The sequence below is a fragment of the Perca fluviatilis genome, chromosome 8, assembly GCF_010015445.1.
Source record: "Perca fluviatilis chromosome 8, GENO_Pfluv_1.0, whole genome shotgun sequence".
Classification (NCBI taxonomy): domain Eukaryota; kingdom Metazoa; phylum Chordata; class Actinopteri; order Perciformes; family Percidae; genus Perca; species Perca fluviatilis.
Window position 1 is genome coordinate 24769630 of NC_053119.1, and position 20367 is coordinate 24789996.

A 20367-nucleotide genomic window follows, 5' to 3' on the forward strand; every position below is an offset into this window, starting at 1 on the left:
AGGTTATCAAAAATAAACATTGCTATTTTTTGTCACTGACGCAATTATCACTGACACTGTGAGTTTACAACACAAACTAACAAAATCATAAAATTCAAAAATGGTGTATGACGTTTTAAAAAGGATAAGGGCTTTTCAGCGTTGATCTTTAAAATACTGCAAATAAAGACATGCATATACACATATTTAGCTCAAATGTGAATTGGGCTCACACAGACACACAAACACACACACACGCATGAATGCCCGCGCCTGTGCCTGCGCCCGCTCACACACGCACACACACACACACACACACACACACACACACACACACACACACACACACACACACACACACACACACACACACACATACGTATAACAATGTAACAACATTAGCATAACAGCTGATTTCTGAACAGAGCAAAAATGTACTACATGAACACAGTTGTGGGATTGCAGTATTTTCTGCTTCTTTACAGTTTGTTCAACACACAGCCTAATCCGCAACAAAAAGCTCTTCACTTACAGTAAGAACAAGCAGGCTATTACTGTAACTACTGATTAATTGCTTGATTACTGACGCCATTAATTCTTCAATTACAAAATTTAAATTCCAAGCAGCTAAAGCCTGAGGGTGGAGAAAGAATGCATTCCCACGCAGGGGTCCAGGCAAATGTGACAGGGATCACACATTATGCTGAAAATCACATTCCTTTATAGATAATTATAAATAATTATTTACGGCTTTTTGTTTTTTGTTAGGAATTAAAACCTTGCACTAAACAACTGGCTACGGTACAATCCAGGGTAAAATATGAGGTTCTTGCATCTTCTGCTTACTAAAGATGAGAGTCAAGTGAGTTGTAATAAACGTGAACGGAACACACACACACACATATTATTCAATGTTTTTTTTTCAAGGTGAAATTCCATTACTGTAATAATATAACCAAGTTGACCGACTAGAAAATATTCTGAAAAGTTTGGATTTGTGAATAACTATCCCTCGGATTAGGAATCCCTCTATTTAAAATACTTACTTATTCTCCTTTTCAAGGGATCAAATCTTGAAAAAAAGCAACAATGAATCAGCAATCCAAAATATGGCAGCAGAAAAGATGAAGTTGATTTCCAAAGCAAACAATGTGTCCTCACACTGACAATGAAAGCAGCAAAATTGGATTTTTGTAGTGCAGTGAAGGAATTAGATGAAAAGAGATAAGGAAAATGAGATTAAGAAAAGAATGCATTTTCAAACTTTTGTCCTAACAGATTATGAACTGCCAGCTGTCTCTTTGTCTGTGAGAGAGTTCTAAAGCATGACCCAGATTAGCAGGACTGCAGACAATTGAAGAGCAAGATCTGCAACATTTCTGAATTAATTTCTGGTTTATGAAATGGAAAAACTTCACACTGAAGCCAAAACATCTCTGTATGTGGCGTACATACAGCCATTTAGCAGCATAGATGACAAAAAAGCTAAACTTACAAATTAAATCTTCCACATGTGGCATCAAAGGATGCTACAATGTCAATTCATATGATCAATTTAGTCAATTTAATGACCACTGACAGTTTCCAAAACTTACTCTGACTTGGTATTGGTAAGAGTTTGACTATTGTTTATTATTACTTTTATAAGAAAATACAATGACTGACTAGCCAAAAGCTATAACATATAAATGATATATAAAATATATTATACATATGATATAATATACAAGCAGCAGTGTATAAGAACTGCATTGTAAGAATAGTTAGTGCAGTTTAAAAGATGCCAAACAATAGCTGCACTAGCTTATAATATATAAACACAAATCTTTGTGATAACACAGTGCATTTTTATAACAACAGTAACAGTTCAGCCTGGTATGAATCAAATAGTGTACAAAAAGCACTTCCTGTATAGAATCTCACATGGCACATTACTCCTTACATCAGGGTGTAATTACAGCAAACAGCTCTTCACTCCTTTTCCCACAAACCCTCCCTGAGGATCTGCCATCAGACCACTTAAAGGTAACCAATGGGGATTCAATTTGGCAGCCATAAAAACAAAGAGATGTGTCTCTTTGCATGACACAACTAATCAGTATTCATACTGCATAAATATAATGGCTGTCTCGTTGATATTGCTGAGCTCTCCTTCTCATCCAGAGTACGGGTACACTGTACAATGACTACACTTCCCAGTCTTAACACCAGCTAACCAAACAGATATATTTAGATTCTGCTTACAAAATAGACAGTGTTTTTCACAGAAACAATGATTTTGACACTTTTTTTTAATGTAGCCTACCCATCTACAGATAACTGGGGGTAATACAGATGAAGCTTTTTCACAATGCTTATTTGTATAAAATCAGATGGTGTTATTAGGAAGAACAAGTTAATCACCTAAACCACTGACCCATAGTATACCATCATTTCACAAGTAGTAGTAATAATAATAATAACTTGGATTTATATGGCGCCTTTCAAGGTACCCAAGGTCGCTTAACAAATAGGGGGGGAGGGGGGTTAGGGGTCAAAGGACTTAGTGAAAAGAAATGTTTTGAGGTGCTTTTTGAACATGGGCAGGGATGGGGCAGAGCGGACGTGGAGTGGTAGACTGTTCCAGAGTGTGGGAGCATTGGCAGAGAAAGCCCTGTCGCCAAAAGTTCGCAACCTGGTGCGGGGGGTATCCAGCAGGTCCTTGTCAGAGTAGTGGACATCTATTCAGCTAGCTATGTGTGTCTCTACATTATTTATATTCTAAATGTATGTTATGCTTGTATAAATTCTATGTTTCAACATAAGGATCTTTTATTTTTTAGCTGAATGCACAGAATTATGTAGCTGTGCTGCACAGCAGTTTCCACTGGGTCTTACTCCTGGCCCTTTTCATGAGTAAAGTATTTCTAGGGGCTGTATCGTATTTTTGCATTATAAATCTGCCAGAAAAGGCAGAATGAATTATTTAGCAGGGCTATTGGAAATTCTAGTGGGGCTAAAGCCCCCTAAAATAGGTCTGGTGATGCTACTGCTTGGCAAAAAACACTAAGTGATTTTTGTTCTGCTCTCTTTTTTTCTCCTGTCGTCAGTCTTTACAAACAAATTCATGGCTTAATTTAAAAGGTGAGGAAAGTGAAAGGGCACTTGACCTGAGGCGTTCTACACTGACTTGCTTGAGTGCCCACTGATTATGAACTTTTAAGTGAGGAGTGACAGACAGAAGTGTTGGCTTTCACACTGCATGGCATGGAGGGCAAAGAATGATGAGAGACTGTAGAGTGAGAGACGTGTGTGACAGAGGAAGGTTGACATGTATGCTATGGACAGAGAGAGAGAGAGAGAGAGAGAGAGAGAGAGAGAGAGAAAAAGACGGAGAGCGACAGATAGATAGATAAAGAGAGTGAGATTAATGAGATATAAATCAAATCAGGTCACTTCTTGATAATGGCAGCAATCTTGCAACAGCTCCAAATATAAACCAGAAACCTTTATGGATTCCAGTGCGGGAGGGATACCCACCACATGAATCACAAGCCTTCTCCTTTTTTCCTTCTCTCCAGCCTCACAGCATAAACATGCAGAAAATACCGTGACTATGCAATGAATTGGTTGGATGAAGGTAGTTTTGTGAGTTGGTCTCATTAGATGCTTTTAAAGTAATTTTAAATGACATGGAGGCAGGCACATCAGGCTGTAAATATGTTTGACTGATTGATCTGTTTTATCCCTGATGAACATAACTTCTGACAAACACTGATGAATATTTTGATATTTTATGATACTGTAATTTATTATGTATTTTCATTTTGAATTGTTATATGTTTTATGTCTGCAACTTTGTGCTGCTGCCTGTCTTGCAAAACAGATTCTTAATCTCAGTCCATTCCTGGTTAAATAAAGGTTAAATACAATTTTATTTTTTTAACTGTTATCATATGGGAAAATGTTTGTAATGCAGTCATGTTTTGCATACAGTGTTTTGTGACTGTTTATCTTAACTCAGTATGACTAAACTGCTTTGCTTCTTTATAGGGTTAGAAGCAATTACATTTTACATATTTCATTGATTTATTGTTTTGTCTTCTAGTTGACACATTTTCTCCGCCTTCTAATCTAATTAGAAATATTATCAAGATCACGCATTAATGTCACTGATGGTCTTCACTAACAGCTAAAATGGTAAGAAATCTCACAAGAGACTTGTATTTCTCTTTTATTCATCTGTCTGTATTTATAATACTCCATCTCTTTTGTTCTATGTTGTTCTATGATACTTCATAATACTTTGATTTAAAACCTGCAACCTACTGACCAGTTGAGCTGTACTAAAGCAACTTATTTGAAATCACCTCCTGCGGCACTCTCCAAATTACATATCTGATGATTTCTTTAGGTGAATTTCAATAATTTGTACACAGGAGAATGCAACAGGAATGGGGGGCTAACACAAGTCTTTCTCAAAAAAGCATATGTTAAGCTCTTTTTAACATAGCTCACAAACTATTAATAATTTACTAAGTGTTTCATCTGCCGATAACCTCTTGGTCTCATTTACATATCACCATCAACATCCATGCGTAAACACATCAGCAAACTTGCTTAGCAAGCTGTATATTATCTGTAGATGCACTCATTAGTCAGACTTATTTTGGGTTTTTTTTAAAGATTTTTTTGGACATTTTCATCCTTTATTTTGATAGGACAGCAGAAGACATGAAAGGGGGGAGAGAGGGGGGAATGACATGCAGCAAAGGGCCGCAGGTCGGAATCGAAAACTCTATATATACGCGCCCGCTCTACAAACTGAGCAATCCGGGCGCCCATTAGTGTGGTCAGCTTTGAGCCGGGTTTCCAACAAATCACTGCATGAAGCTGCAATCGTGTTTGATTTTATACTGGCATTACACTGTGTGAGAGTCAAAGAAGAGACTTGCTTGTCTTTTCAGTGTCTATTTGTTTTATGCTTGTATACAGTATAGCTTATATATATATATAGTATAGCTACAAAAAAAAGTCATATTCTTATAATGTTACAGATTTTCTAAACTTATTTTGAGTAGGTTCAATTTCTGATCAGTTTGACCAGTGTTTAACTTAGATGCGTTATCTGGGAAATTTGATCAGTTCTGTTTTTTTCTCTATTTTTGCACTGCCCTGTTTGTATCTGACTATTACAGTGCCTGAGTCTCAGTAGAGTTTCACAGTTGAATTAATTAAGAATACTTATTTTAGACATGTCCAGTTTTAACAGTGTTGTGCGACCTAATTTTAACCATGTAACTCAAAGAGTCAGTATTGGCATTGCACTGCTGTAAAAACTCAAAGTATTATAATTGTAGTCCATCACATATGAACATCACATATGTATCTATTTTGTACATTGCACAGTTTTACACTTGGAAGTACAATATTCAATAACGTATGTACTGTATAGGGACACTCTGGATTCACATGTGTGCGTCAGTATGAATTGTGTACAACTAACCTTCTTTGTCACAGCTTAAGATACAGAGAAATGCACTGATACTGAGCCCCCATAAAATAAAGTGCTCAGGAAAAAAAAAAAAAAAACTGAAGATGGTCATACTGTTGCTCTTTTTCAGTGTCTTTTGTTTTAACCAGCCAAGGGAAACAGACAAGCCGAGTACTTTGAATTGGTGCTTACTAGCCAAGTGAGACAAACTGACAGCTGCTCCCCTGCCCACTGCCTGACATGCTTCCACTCACAGCGTGTCTGTCTCATCCATAACAAGATGGTGAAATGAATTTGATTAATCCAACAAACACCAATTCAACCAGCAATCCCCGCATGGAAATGTATTAAGAAGTTACTATATAAATGAAGCAGCCCCAATTTAGAAGCCTACCCTTGTTGTGCGATTTCAACTGTTCCCGCACTTATCAACAATTTTAATCCAATATGTGTGTGCAGTTTCTTGATAAACTCCTTGGTCCTCCAATAACATCCTCATCCTCACACTGTTTATATTTTCATGTACCTCCTGAGGTTCTGTGCTTTCTATTATTTGCTTCCTCTCAATTCACAGTTTGAGTTTTATGTGACTATGGAAAAAGCAGAAAAGGTTTTTGCCAGCTCATTATCATCAGCATACAGTCCTAATTGAAAACATATACAATGAAGGGGGAAAGAAAAGAAGTGAAAAAAAGCCATTAGTAGATGCAAGCTCATCTAATGAGCAGCTGTAACGTCAGCTACAAGTAAGCATTCTGTCTCAGCTCATCTGCCTATAACCTTTATTTCCCTTTCTTTATTACAGTGTACATATACACAGGAAATGTGGAGATGGTAAAGGAATATAGCGTGCAATAAAGGTCTCCAGTCAGAATGAATTGGTAATGTTGCAGTTATGCGGCATACGTTTTAACCACATGGCTGCCGGTCTTACTTTTAATTATCAGTGTACTTAGATAATAAGCTAATTTTCTACAGACTTCTGTGTTTATCCAACTGTTTATTGGACTATGTTTATTTAAAAACCTTAAAAAAACTTATTTAGTTCTGAATGGTTGAAAACAGAAATCCATAAATCATTTGGAGACAAATTGGAGCAGGGTGAATTTGACCATATGTCAGTAGCATTTTTTCTTTGTGTAGTTCTGAACCTGAAAACATTTGCAATACTCAATCGGTAATGTTGAGACCCATTATTAGCGGAGACAAGGGTCACATACAGTATTATGGGCAGCATTTGTTTGCTTGCCCTAGGAATATTACTTTAACCTGAATGGATCTTAAATTGTAATTCTGTGTATTTCATTTTCACCATAACAAAAGGAAAACCTATTTGCTTTGACAATGGGGCCAGGAAAGCTACAGTTGAAGGTTGCACACAGCTGGGAATTTCAAATGTTGTTGTTGAACAAAATCAAAGGAATGGAAGCCATATAATTAATTAAAGACCCCCTTCATGTTTTAAGACATATAGAAATACTCTGCTTGGAATAATAATTAGTTTTTCATTCTCACAAAAAAACGCTTATTACCTCATTAAATGTTCTTAAAATCTCCTCCTTTTCCCTCAATGAAAATTCCAAAATCCATGAATAGGTAAATATTCATTTCCACAGAGTAACTACTAGAAACAATATGTCTCATATGGAAAAGTCAATTCTCAGTGTACTTCTTGCAAATTTGGCTTCAAATTTTGAAACTGAAAGTTTTTGGCTCTCTCGGTTAAGTTTAGGTCATGAGTAACAACTTTTTGTCACCTCAAAAGTAAAGTGTTACCTGTCAGTTTTTTTCTCCCTAAGTGCTTCTTCATGCAAACATAGTCTACTGTAGTATTATCTCACTGTTTACAATGACGCATAATTGTCTATTTTTTAAATTTTTAATTTTGTTAGTGACAATGCAATTGGCCTACCCCTCAGTCAGAGAATGACCCCCACCATGCGACACATTTTCCTAATGAATGAGCAAAAGTAATTTCAATTGGCCTCTTTGGACACAAGTTCCCGCCCAGGAGCTCATTTAGGGCAGCTGGCGTTGAAAATACATGCAAGGATACGTACTGTACACATGTGCATCTGCATCTGCATGAGCTGGTACACACACATTAACACGTTAAATACGCAAATGCAAATGTTAACACACATACAGTAATAATAATAATAATAATAATAGTAATGATAATAATAATAATAATAATAATAATACATACAATTTATAAAGCGCTTTTCTAGGTACTCAGTAGTAATATAGGTGAAGTGTCCACACACTTATCCATGCAGTATAGCCAATGTCGATCTGGAGTCATTAGAAACAACCATTATTCCTGATTAAAAAAAAATATATCTTTTTTGCTCCGTCCTGCACAATATTTTGATTCCTGTTAGTCCTGAAGAAAGAAAGGATTTGTACCAACTGCACAAATTTTCAACAGAAGGTGTGTACCTACAGTATGTGAGAATGTGTCTGTGGTGTATGCTTTTAGCATGTGAAAAGCTTTACAAGCTGTGTACGTGACAGGTTTCTTGTTTCACAGTGAGCAGCGTGTTGGAGGTGTGGGCTTGCGGATGACAAGAGTAATTGGTCAAATCATTTGTCACCCTGTAAACATTTCAGAGAGGCTGTGGGCAGCAAATGGCTGCTAACAACTACTCTTCAAGGATGTGGGATGAAGGAGTCTGCCCATAATGCCGCTGTCATTCTGGTGTCCGGTTGAGGTCAGGGTTAGCATGCATTACTTGGAGACTGACCGAGCCATACAGAGGTCATTCTGAGGCTGCAAACCCCGAACATACAGGCAGCGCAGTATGGTATGTGGTTGAGTTTGGGGCTTAAGAGAACATGTGAGATAAGAGGGAGATAGGAAGCACACTGATGATATCTACAAAACAGAGACAAAACCGGAGGCTACAGTGTCAGAAAATATAACAAAATTAAGTCTGTTAAGATTGTCTGAGATTTAATTCTTATACACTTATAATCTTTTGGGACTGACACTGGGACTGGATAAACACTACACATGTGTTCTCTTTCTCTGAACAGATGACTGATTTTAACATCTGTTCATTGTTGACATGTTCAAGGACACATGCTTGCAATGTGTCCTTGAATGATGTATCAGTATATCTGTAAAATCAGTTGGACTGAAGATCATCTGCTAAGAGAATGTTAGCTAACTGACAAGAGTAGCAATGCGTGTGGTAACAATAACAATTGTCATGATGGTAACAATGAGAGTGGGGGGACCTCTGGTGGTTTGGAAACACGTCAACAAACATATCCTCACTCATCTTGATTCAATTTACCTGAATATAAATGGATGCTAAAGGGGGGAAATATTATTTCATTTTAATTAATTTAAGTAAGATAAGAAATACCAGCCTGGAGACCTCCTGTCTCATGCCATCCTGTCTCATGCCCTCCCGGCTGGTAATAATGGTAAATAAAAGCTTGCGTCTGGTCCGCTATATCTTCGTACTTTAGTATTTTAGATGTTTTTGAACTAAACAGTATCGCAAACATGCTAATGAATACAATTGTTTTTTTCAGCAGATGTCTTAGTTACAGCACGATCGAGCTAGCAAAGCAGTTTTGTGTTTATATGTGCAGGCGGGATTTATTCAGTTTGGAAAATCCAACGGTCTCTACAAAGCTATAGCTCAAAATGGTCAGTGTAACGCTTATCAGTTCAATTTTCTATGCACAAACGGACATTTGGAAAAACAGAAAAATGGGTTCCAATATCCAATTTGACAAATTAAAAAATTGGATCTTTAAACAGTTTTTCCAATTTTCTGTTTTTATTCAGAGAATCAGAAATTTAGAACATTACAAAATTGTGTCTGGGCTCCAATTATTCAATACTGCAATGGTATTCTCTCCCTCGTTCCGCCTAGCTACGCCCCGCCCCCCACTCGAAACCATCAGTTGCACCTCTGACCCCAAGTCTATCAGTTTTTCTTTTTTTTCGGTCAATATGCAGTTAATGACCTGCATATTCCGCAAAGTAGAGGAAGAGAATATCATTACAGTATTGAATAATTGGAGCTCAGACGCAATTTTGTAATTTTCTCAATTTCTGATCCTCTGAATAAAAAACAGAAAATTGGAAAAACAGGTTAAAGATCCAATTTTTTTATTTGTCAAGGTGGAAAAAAATGAAAAATTTGATATTTGAACATATTTTTCTGTTTTTCCAAATGTCCGTTTGTGCTTAGAAAATTGAACTGATAAGCGTTACACTGACCCCAAATGTCTGGCTTACTAAACAGGGCAATATTACACTCAAGGGTACACTTCAGTGATGCTTACAGACCTCAGAATTAAACACTCCCATGTAATATGGCTTAAACAAACGTCAGCGTTAAACGCTGATTCAGTTTTCAATGTTTTATGATTTCAGAAACGAGGAGGTTAACCAATATTTTATTATAATCCTAATTTTACAAATTTCATATCTATGAATGCAGCTTTAAAAATTATAGATAAAACAAATGTATAATAAAATATTGGTTAACATCCTCTTGTCTAAATTTGAGATTATATCAGATCCCCTTCTAGTGGGAGGCATGAAAACCTTTTTAATTGTAGGCCTACAATTGTAAATGTGTATTATTTTAAGTATTATGTGGGTGGCTTCATTGTTGAGCTATACTTTTTTCACTTGGCATACATTTTTTATGTTATGCTTGTCCTTTTTTTTCAGAATTTCATCAAACAAACAATAAGCTATACGTTAACATCAGTGATACAAATAACATCCACAAATCTGCCAACTGGCTATGTATGGCTATCGTCAATTTAAAAGTTTAAACGGCTTTCAATTAATTGCATCATACTCACTAACTTAACCGTGACTTAATCTAGAAAATAATTCACGATTTAGTATTCTGACCCTCTGAATTTACAGTTGGACACGCCAAGGCATGAGATGGGAGGCATGAGACGGGAGATCTCCAAGCTGCAGCCATACACACGTGGAATGAATGGGGAAGAGAAGGTGATGAGAGTGATGCACCTTTTACTTAATGACGTCATAACTTTCTGCAGTTGAAAAGAAAAATAGGATATTACATTACAAAACATAATTCAAATACTTTTCTAATTGAATGATGCCAAGAATCAAAGAACAGTGAAGCTCAGACTCAGAAAACACAGAGGGACTCTGCAGGGAGGTCTGTTGTAAAGTTATAGTTGCGATGGTCCAGAAATAAAGTAGGAATAATTATGATGTTTTTCATTCAATAACACACCACCACTTGTGAATAAACATGCTTGGGAACATGTATGTAATTTATTTTTTATTTTTTTTAAACTTGTAAGGTGACATTAGGAGGAAAGAAAAAACAAACAAACATGTAAATTGATTCCATTGCATCAATTCTATATCATTTCCATGAAAAAACACAATCTCCCGCCCCACTGGGAAAGATATAAAGGGTGGATAAAATAAGAAAAACACCACATGAAAAGGAGCTTTGAAGTAAGTAAATCACAAAAGCAACTATTAATGTGAGTCATAACAAACCATTTCGCCTTTTAAAGAGCTCTGACAATCATCACTGTTATATGTGAGTTCCAAAAGCAACACGACTAGACTGACAGCCTATCAAAGAGTCCAGATAGTCAGTGAAAAAAACTCCAGAATGAGTTACTTTGGCAGCGATAATAGACGCAAAACTTATGACAACATATGACCAAAACAGACAAACAGCATCATCAGCCTAGTGTAACAGTGGTTGCAAGTAAAATCTCTGCTCACACCAGAGGCGTATTTCTTCATACAGTCCAAAAGCTTTGAAAAAGAAAAAATACCGCCTGACACAAAGGTGAAATATATCTATTATAGTGCATAATACATGGTACATATACTTCTTACAGTGTAAGCAGAGGTACCGGCATAGAAACACTGCTTAGAGTCATTAAGTTCTTTTTGTGTTTCCACTTCAGTACCTTTATATTGTAGTTTTCTTTCCATTTTCTTCACAGACTTACTCATGCGTAAAAGAAGCCACGTGTCATTTCTTATTCAGTGCAGTGCTGTGATTGGGTGAAGCCTATACAATCTAACTCTGTCCTTGTCTATCAATCAAATCATTTCTTAACACTTCAATCCTTCAGTAACAGAGCTGATAATCATCTGGTATTTAATAAATAACAAGTATAAATTTTTAAATTGTATTTCCACGCATTATTGTACTCAGCATTGCCAAAACTATAGATTTATGGTCTGTATGCTTGACTCTGGACCACATGTGTGTGACTATGCATCTACTACATGTACATAGAGTAACAGAACTTAAAACGATTGCCAGAAAAAATGCAATTACTTAATCAACACAGTTGTGGCAAGTAGTATTTCTACTGCGTAACCGTAAGTTACTATACACAGTACTTTTACATTATTCTGGCCTTGAATAAAAACTGTCACAGCCTTGCCTTTGTGAAGGCTAATGGACCAAGATGTATAAAGAGCAATACAAAAAGTCTAAAATAGTCTGATAATTGTAGTTTGGGGAAAAGTCCAAAGATGACCACAATATACCTACAATGCCATTTCCACCTATTAGTCCATATTGTGGATGTTAGCCATCTTGTGGGAGTCATTATGTTCAATACCTGCTCTGCATGATCATAAAAGTGAGGCTATTTTAAAGGACCAATGCACTCTATGGTGCAAATAATGTTCCATGTCCACATTTTCAAAAACTGATTATTCCCAGAAAACATGCTACAAGATGCTCCGACAGCTTCTGTGTCACACTGATCGCTATAAAAAGTCATTCCTACCACAGGCAATAAAACGTTTTAACACTTCATCACTGAGTGTTGGAAAAGACTCATATACATCACAATAAGTGCAACTTGCACAAACATAGGTTTTACTTACATATTTATACATAGCATTTAAGTATGTTGTAAAAAATATTTCACCACTTGTATATACGTTTGTACATTCTTTCCTTTGTATTTTTTTATCTTTATTTTTAAATAGTTGTTCTTTGTATTCTATCCTATTTATTATTTATTGTATATTATCTATGTGTGCTGTGTGTCTTTCCCAATTTGGAATCAGTAAAGTCTATCTAATCTAAACACTCAACAGATCTAAAAATTATTCCTTTTTTATTGATTGAATAAAACATTTTCTATAATGCAGACTTGCAGGGTGTTCCTAAAAGAACAGTGTGCCCCTAGTAAAGTCCAATTACTGATTAACAACATCCTTGAACTTTTGTGATGACATCTTAAAAACGTAAACATATTTCGTAAGCAAGCATTGTAAGATGATGCTGCTATTTTTTCTGACCCCTGCATATGATTAGGCAAACTTATGATGATTTAGAAGGTACATAATGTATCTTGGAAAGTATTCCATGGCTAAGTCATCAAATAGCTCAAATAAATTGTGGGAAAAAAATAGTAATAGCATACAGTTAGTTCATTCTGCCATTTATTTACCTTCCCCACTAAATCCTTTTCATGATTACAGAGGGGCTCGAAGCTAAGACAGCGAAACATGGGTGATTTATAGTTTCCACTCCGACAGAATTAGACCTTTAGACTGTGCTGTGTTCCCACAATTTAGGAAGTGTTGTTTGCTGAGTAATACGAGTGATTTATTTTGGCTGAAAAGGTCTATTCTCTGTGTGAGTGAATGGTGTATCCACACCGAAGAGTAACTTTACCTCTGCAGCTCTTTTTTAAATGGCTGATTATGATCTAAATCAAAGGCATGAAAAGGAATTTGCTATGTTTCTTTAAAGCTTAGATTGAGCACATACATTTCTGACATGACAAACAAGCACAAAACATGTCTTTTTCTTTTAACCTTTCTTTTTCTCTAAAAGCATTAACTCTGCACATGTCCTGGGGATCCAGGTTGAGCTTCTGGTTTTGTCTAATTCACTTCTTACCTGCCAATTCAATCACAGTTCCAAGGGGTTCTGGTCATCCTCATGTTAACTTCCAATCCACCATAAAGCTGTCCCTGAAAACACACAAGGCAAACTGTAAGAATACTTTAAAAACAGATTTGATATCGTGTGAAACCATTTGTGGCTACTCCGTTTCATGGGCTCCATGGAATACAGCTGAATAATGCATGTTTGGGAAAGATTAGGATGTATCTACTCAACTACCAAACATGCAATTTTTTTAAACCCCCAGGATAGAGTGCATCTAATTCGAAATTCTCTTTACTGTTTCTAAATAATCATTGAGTCATCTTGTTAGTTTACCACTTACTCAGCACTGTTTGCTGATATTTTAGTGCCTTTTGAGAACCTCTATCTAAAAAGAGGAGCTTTACAGTACACTACTGTAAGTCAAAAGAGCTCATTTCTCAGGGACAAGTGGACAGTCAAAGCCATAACGCCTCACAAACACAACACGTGTAGCATGCACACAAAAACACACATACGCCAAACACAGAGGACCGATCCTGCTGAATAAATTATGGGGGACAAAAGCAAATGGAGATAGAGCGCTCCATCTCGCCCGCCATCCATTATTGCAGTGCAGGAACTGTGAGTGCAAATAAGCTTGTGTTTGAACCACTGGAACATTATTGTGCACCTATCATGTCCACAACCTTTGTTTCAAGATAAGGTTTTTGCTGCCTCTGTCTCATATATACAGCATTGCCAGCAAGTCCTGTTTTCACAGCAACACAGCAAACATACCTTGACCCATCTAAAGTGCTGCTGATGACATGACTGAATATAATTAAATAGAACATATTTTAAATAAGGGACCGTTATGACCGCTTATGAATTAGCAGGTTGTAGTGGAATGGAACAGTTTTGTAGAGCTGTCTTGCTCATGCTTTAACAAGTTCAATAATTGAAAATTCAAGAAATATGGTTGTACAAGGCCTGTCTGACCAAAAGCAAAAATGTGTAATTTTGTCTCTCAATACTCAACATCCCCAACCTGTTTATTGCAGCCAGCTTGAAATACAGTACATTTGTTCCTTTTTGAGGCTATAAATCTTTAAAAACGGTTTACTTATATATTTTATTGTAAAATAATGCCCCAAAACATCGTCGTTTTCGCAAATGTTAAGGTATAGCGCATTTTTGCGGACTATTTTCAGGCACAGGTTTGGTGCTCTAGTGAGTATTTAAGGCAACAGCACAGTGTATGTGGGATTGACTCAAATAAAATACAGTGTTCACTTTTATCTTAACACGAGAACATGTCACTCGGTGTGATGGTGTTGCTCCCTGATGTGTTTTTGGACAATGGAGGTTTATGACACAGGGCAAAAAATTATATTAGACTATGGCTACTCAGACAATACGTGTTCGTGGGATAAATTAATTCTTATTTTTTAGTCACATTTGTTGACATTGAGGAAAATATTACATATCATCAGACTTTTCTCTCAGCCAGTCTCTAGTCTACAGCTCTAAGTTGTGCAACTATGGAATAAATACAGTACACGGAAATAAAATGGTACAATGACACTAATTAATAGGACAAAATTGTTCATAAGCTGTACAGGTAACATATTTAAAAGATGACCTGGTAATGTAAGTTACATAACCAGTACTTATTGTAAAACAACATGATGTGAAGCACAGTAAGTTGAGGAAGAACTATCCAATTCTCTTATAATAATAACTTATAAGAGTGACAAATTATGCCTGCAGATAGCAATGATGGATATGGGCTTTGTCGTTGTAATCATTATCATTGTTGTTATTATCAACAACATCAATATTGCAACATACACACACACACACACACACACACACACACACACACACACACACACACACACACACACACACACACACACACAAAGGAGATAGGCTAGGCAAGATCTCATTGATTTCTTGCTGCACACACACACAGCCCCTGGCTTCCTCCTTCTTTGACAAAACACTACATCACTGCATTTTTCAAAGCTTGTCTCGAGTCAGTGTTTCAGAATGTGACTAAAAGATGTATGTTCTTTCTAATTAAAAAGAAAGAACAATACTCTCAAGCCTTAAACATGCAGACAGTCTGGTCTGTCAGAGACAGCTGCTGGTTTAATACCAGTTGGGTCTTTGTAAGCAAAGATATGAAACATAATGTAATCTGCTTCTTTATACTTTCTATATATGAATTTTTCTCACTGCCACTGTCACCAAATTTGAAACTTGAAACAGTGACTCACAAACAAACATCACAAACAATGTAGTTAAAACTAATTGGAATGAAAATCATAGTACCTAGGTTGCAGCAATTACATTTCCAGAAACATTTTATTGCCACCTTATATTTCGCATGGACACCAGAGCACCATTTGTTATCTCATCACATCTTCAACACCAGTCAGTCCAATAAACTTGTAGTCGTATCTTTAGTGGTCTGCAAGACATCAAAGATCTGCTCAGCCATTTATTTTCTTCTCTCTTTATCTCCCATGAACTCACAGAGATAAAGTCCCTCTCTAGGAGAGAAGTACTCCAACAAATCAAGACTAATGTCAGTGCCTTCTGCACCAGATCGCAGCATATTTTGACCCACAGGTCACACTACATCACCCACTGGAAATGACCAGAAATGCATGTCAGGCTGAATCAATTGGCTGCACAGCCACTCGTTCAATTAAGATCTTGGGTGGGGGTGGTCAGTGTGGTTTGCAGTGTGGTGAGTACAGGCTCCCAAAGGAGCAGTAAGTGCTGAAATCAGCTCAGCTGCGCCTGCCATTTGTCATTATCTAATGGTAAATCCATCTGTGTCTGGTAGAGGGCCCTCGCCAGGCCAGTTTTTTAAGTGGCCTGACAGTAAGGGAAAAAAAAGGATAGGGCTAGATAGATAGATAGATAGATAGATAGATAGATAGATAGATAGATAGATAGATAGATAGATAGATAGAAATGTCAACTTTAAAATATTGGTTATGTTAAAATATACACTTTTGTTGTTAAATGACTACAGAATGGCTCTATTCCATCTGATTTTGCTCACAAATTAGGCAGAGAGATCATATCAAGAAGTTTAAAAAGATCCATGAAATCTCAAAGGTTTGCTTTGACATAATGCAAATGCACGCAGAGATACCAAGCCTAAGTCTAAGGAAGACGATGGTGACGAGATGAAACAAATTAACGGACTTTAAAGCAGGCATTAAGACGGAATACAATTATCTGGAACAAAGAATGCAATTTTGTAATTCTCAATTACATGATCTGTGACTTAATTAAATTAGAATGCGGCTAAATCAGTACTTAAATATGATTTTAATGAATACACGTCTCAGCTATGTACACCACATTTGTCATTAGACAATATGAGAGATTACAGGCATATTCTGTTTATAAGTGTGTGTGTGTGTGTGTTTGTACAGTAATGGTTGTTTCTGGATCATGCATTATCAGTCAATAATCAAAGCCACTGACAACCAGACTTTCAAGAAAAACTGACAAATATGCTGCCATACTGGTATGTTTAGCCAAAGTGATTCAGAAGTAGTGGATGTTGTTGCCACTTTTTGTCATTTGTAATTGGCAAACTGGTGCAAGATGAGGTCTATTTATTTGAATAGGGTGGCTTTGTGTACTTCTTTCCAGGATGACACAAAACATGGGTATCTATCTTAAAATGGATGTAGGGCTGAACAGCAAAACATGATACAGAATGCTGCATCTAGGGTTGTGGCCAAAAGCTACATGCAATACACCTGTTGTCAACACATGACGTCTGTTTTAAAGAGACGCTTTTACCGACTTTTACCGATCCAGTTAGAACTGCGGGTTAAACTTGTGCTGCACCAAAGGGATGCTGCTAAGAAACTCATTGCAGGGTGGAATTAGTGCAATCAGGGGAGATATGGAATTAATATGTCTGATTAAGTGCCCGACTGAATTAGCATTTGGAGTCCAAAGAGAGTTCAAGCAGGAGGGGAGGGATGAGATATGTTTTGCAGATAGAAAGAAAGACTGACAGACTGGGCTATATAAGGAAATAACAAAGTGGAAAGGTAGGATGACTGTCTATGAAGCAATTTACTGTATATAGAACATTTCTTTGGTTCTTGTTTTCACTTAGGCCAGTCTTGTCAGTTTGATTCATTATTTTTGACAAGGAAATGGATCCATAGTCACCCTCCTGTCTTAGGTTTTCACCAGTATACAGACCAGCTGTCAGTTGTTCATGATGGGAGAGGTAATGGCCCCATCAAAAATGTTACTCTTTGAAGACATTGTGATCTGTTTTCCTTAAAATCCTGTCATAAAGGATGAGAGAACTACATGGAGACGCTTAAACTGAGAAGAAGACGCTAAAGGTGGCACACAGAGGGATGTTTTCAGAGAGAGACAAATAGGGACACACTACCCAAAAGGCAGGCTTGAAAAGTCAGGCAAAAGTTAGTTTGAGGAGAAGTAGGGAAGATGAAAGACACAGACTGCATGGTTAGCCCCAGAGAGAGGAGTAAATTACCAATATGAAATCTCTCCCTCGAAATGTCTGACTCTCATATGAAAGGCTGGCAAAAGCCTCTGAAGACAAAATGAATGAGAATGGATGCCATGCTACCACAGGGTGATACAGTAGTCATAACATATAAGCCAATAATAAACAAAATGCCACACGCGGGATGCGGTAAGGAAAAAAACAGGGGAACACGCGACAATAACGGGACGGTTAATGGGGAAAATAAACGCCACACGCGGAAAGCGATCCCCAGCCTCCTGGGTGAAAGTCCGGAATTGTTTGACCCATCCCCCACCACAACCAACTTCCTTACGCGGATTTTCGGCATTTAATACTGCTCGCTACCGTAAACGTGCTGTGACCACGACATATGCTTCCCATTTAAATACTATTTAATTAGTTTACATTTTCGTCCTGGCCACCACAAAACTAACGACAAAAACGTCCCCGTGAACACGTATCAATAGATTTAAATAACGTGACCATTTCCGTACTGCCATGAGACTGGGTTGCAATAAGCATATAATGCAAATCAATGCAAAATCAATCTGGTATTATACAACACAAAGCTAACTGCGTGTGCAGTTTGAGACTAAAATGGACTCTGATTACAATTCTTGATAATGAATAAATGTGAAAGAAAAAGGAGAGATGATCACTCTTAAAAAACAGTGAAAAGAGAACTGTATTGAGGTAAGAGGAGAGAACAACGGATTCTAAGGTAAGGCTGATAAATGAAACCTTGGAGTGGGAGAAAAGGAGAATACAAATCAAGAAGAAAAGGCAAAGTGGTATATAGAAATCTCTGGGGTGAATGAGTGTGATATCTGAACAAGGAGGGTGAGAGACATATGGAGGGAAAAAAAGAAAAAGAGTGAGGAGGGCAGTAGAAAATTATTTTTTGATTATCATTCATTTCATTTCTTGGTGTGATGAACATCATGGTGAGTCACTGGGTGTGTCTGTCTCCAGGAAGAGATGAAAGCAGTAGCTGAAGTGGCTAGCATGCCGCCCCATCAAAGGAACATGGCAAACTGACAAATTAGAGAGATGTTTTTATGTATTTGTAAGTTTTTTTCTTTCTTCAGATTTTACTCATTTGGATTTTCCTCAAGGATATAACTAGCTGGCTTCAATTGGTGCCCCGTTTGATGCAGGAATAAACTTTTTTGTACAGTCACATTAAGCTGTTTTATGATAAAAAAGCCTGTATATACCTATGCTATAAAAGTAAGTAGGCAGTAAGAATAAAATGTTTAATAGTTTGTTTTGTCAGCAGAAGCATGGTCACAGCAGTTTGAGTTTTTGCTCTGTTATTGACAATGTCTACAGATGGTAATGTTGATAACCACTAGTTAACTTGCTGTGATATTTATGTTGGGGACCAAGAAGCTGGTTAAACCTGATTTAACCAAAAAGGCCTCAGATTGAGCTGACCAGAGAGACAAAGTAAACCCCAAAGCCTGGTTAATTCACACCTCTATGCTAAAGTCCCAGCCAGAAGGGACAGGCCTCACAACTGGCAGGAAGTCAAAGAACTACAAGATTGTAGTCTCGACACTTTCAAGAGTTTCGAGTCTTCCTATTGGGTCAGCGGGACCATAAACAAAGCATGGAGTCTTGACCTATAAATAAGCCTGATCACCCAAAATCCTGTTGTCTTCACTTGCAACTCACGTTGCTGACAGGAGGCACACCAAGCGCTTGTGCTGAACTTCCATTTTCTGAAGTCGAGATTCGATGATTTAATTCCAGTTTTTCCTATATGTGCACGGCAACTAGGCCTTTTTCTCTCTCAGATTCGACTAAACTTACGCCCTTGCTGTCTTTTTGGGAATTTTTTTTTTTCCGCGCCCCGCGACCAGGGACCCGTTCTGTTTCATTTCTGTGGAAACCTATGGACAGGAACAAACGGACTGAACACACCGTAAAATGGCTGACGTCTGGGCAGAGATAAGTAGTGTGTTTATTAATGAGCAAAGGGTTCGCTACCACTTGTTGCCATTAATGTGATCTGTGATTTTAATTATGTACTGGTCTATAGTGATTATTAATCTGTTTTCTGTGAATGTATAAATTGATCACTATACTGTTTGATTTTGTTGTGTTAAGTAGCTGGTTAAAACCGTAAAGCTACCTGCTAAACCACTCCTTTCACGGAGTTTAGTTACTGTCTGCGGACAATCGCGAAATCAGCAGTTAGCCACTGAGCTGGCCATTATCGATAACTAAGATCAGAGTGCCTCTTTTCTTTTCCTCCTTTATTCTTGTTCCTTTTATTAAAAAAAAACAAAACAAGTCCACTAGCTCCCTTCCATTCCACTTCCTTCCACCCCATTCCATACAACCATTCCTTCCTCCTCTTTCCACTCTCATCACCAACACAAACACAAAACTGCAAAAACTGACACTAAAAAAATCCTTTTCTCTCTCACAAAAAAAAAAAAAAAAAAAAAAAACAAAAAAAAAAAAAAAAAAAAAACACA

The 20367-nt window shown here is 37.1% G+C and overlaps 1 protein-coding gene across 3 annotated transcripts in view; it reads right to left on the bottom strand.

The window, feature by feature from the left end:
* LOC120564736 (leucine-rich repeat-containing protein 4C-like) overlaps positions 1-20367 on the bottom strand; it is a 129388-nt gene that overhangs the window by 4214 nt on the left and 104807 nt on the right. For all 3 annotated transcript variants that reach the window (XM_039809943.1, XM_039809945.1, XM_039809944.1), the window contains one exon: positions 13366-13439. The gene's annotated coding sequence lies outside the window, so the exon portion shown is untranslated. The remainder of the gene's footprint in view (positions 1-13365; positions 13440-20367) is intronic.